The 1771-nt window shown below is 42.8% G+C and overlaps 1 long non-coding RNA gene across 1 annotated transcript in view; it reads left to right on the plus strand.

Annotated features, from left to right (window-relative positions):
- LOC122862112 overlaps nucleotides 1-1383 on the plus strand; it is a 4048-nt gene extending 2665 nt beyond the window's left edge. Inside the window, exon 2 of the long non-coding RNA XR_006374634.1 lies at nucleotides 519-1383. This is a non-coding gene — a long non-coding RNA (uncharacterized LOC122862112). The remainder of the gene's footprint in view (nucleotides 1-518) is intronic.
- Nucleotides 1384-1771: the final 388 nt, after the last annotated feature.

A 1771-nucleotide genomic window follows, 5' to 3' on the forward strand; every position in this document is an offset into this window, starting at 1 on the left:
GTATAGTGCAGTATAGTATAATATAATATAAAATATTAAGTATGCAATGTACAATAATCTGGACAGTAAGAGGGAGAGAAGTGGGTGAAATATTTAGATATTTCTAATTATCTATAATATATTTATGTTGCTAGTTTCCCCATTCGTCTTTTGTTTGTTTTTTGTTTTGTTTAATGTGATAATATATTACTTCACCACAGACAGAAAACAAAAGCTCAAATAACAGATGTTACAGATGCAGCAGCAAACTGTGATTATGGATAATAAATGATGCTGGAAACAACATAAACTGAAATCAAACACTTTCCTGTTTGTGCAACAGTTGAAGTGAGGAGCTGAAGACACGTTCAAATAAAGTGGGACAGAGAGTCATTTAGTCTGTTACTTTAAACTGTGTTAATATGTGCATTGTATTTTACTTTAAGTTTAATCTAATTTTATTTTATGTTACGACGTGTTTTTGTGTTCGTGTTTAAGCTGCTTTTTGAAAGGACTCTTGGTGTGTTTGAACTCTGCAGACGTTTGAAGCTGAACCGACCTCGGAGCCTGAACGGTATCTGAGCCGCACGCAGACGGGGATAATCCCAGCTGAGCTGCTGACCTCGACACAAAACCGGGGGGGGGGGGGGGGGTCCTATAGACTGCACTGTGTGTGTGTTGGTGAAATTTAGGTTAAAGGGTTGTTGTCGTTCTGTTCCACTCTGCTTCACACGAACAGCCGACACAGAAACACAAACTATCAGCACTTCGAACACACTGAACTCTTTACTAACTGTTCTTCAGTGAGTCAGAAAGAAGTCAGCTGACCTCTGCAGCCGCTGCTCGCCTCTGCTGCAGGCTACAAAACCGACAACCTGATGGGACCTTCGCTCGGGGCAGCAGACGAAGGCGACTGTTTGTTTGGACCGCAGGGTGGAAACAGGTTCGGTGACATCATCACGTGATGCTGCAGGATCACAGCGAGCTGTTCGCACACGCTCAGTGAGAGTCCGACTCACTGAAGCAGAAACATGCCGACAGACAGAGATCAGCTGCAGATAACTTCTGTCTTTCTGCCAGGACAAAGAGCAGCTGAGCGGAGAGATAACGCTGTCATCATCCTGACAGAGGACAAGTGAAGGCGGAGGATCTGTTCAGGTCTGAGGTCGAGATCATCTGTCGCTGAATACCAGAGCACAAAGACCTGAACCAGATCTTATCGACTCATCGGGTCTGAAATCTGCAGCCTCCCTCTCATCTCAGTGATTCTCAGGAATGTTTAGTTTTTACAGTCAGATCTGAATCATGTGTCCTAAATCCAACAAACTTCCACTGTGAGTTATCTCATTTCTTCAGAGTTTAAAGTCCTTCAGATATTGAGAAATATAAATCATTATAAACTGAGTCGCTTTGTGTTTCTGTTCGTCAGTTAAGAAGCAAAGGTGGACATATGGTGATGTGTGTCAGAGCCTGAAACACGAATGTTTACTGTAAACGAGACTCTGCAGCTGACAGTCTGTTGGAGGTGGATCAGTTCGGATCTCTGAGCTCACAGAGCAGCAGTCAGCAATAAAAACCACAGGCTGGTCCTGGATCAGCTGATGGAGGACTGAATGAGTCACTGAGTGAAGCTGAACTCAGTGATGATCTGCTGTTTGTAAACGCTGTCAGCTCGCATTAAAGCAACATTTTGGTTTATTTTACAGCCATGCTTTTATTTTGGTAGTTGTGCCCATGCTTCCTGTCAGTTCAGATGACATTTTACTTTTCAGATTTATTACAGAAACAATCA

The sequence above is a fragment of the Siniperca chuatsi genome, linkage group LG15, assembly GCF_020085105.1.
Source record: "Siniperca chuatsi isolate FFG_IHB_CAS linkage group LG15, ASM2008510v1, whole genome shotgun sequence".
NCBI lineage: Eukaryota > Metazoa > Chordata > Actinopteri > Centrarchiformes > Sinipercidae > Siniperca > Siniperca chuatsi.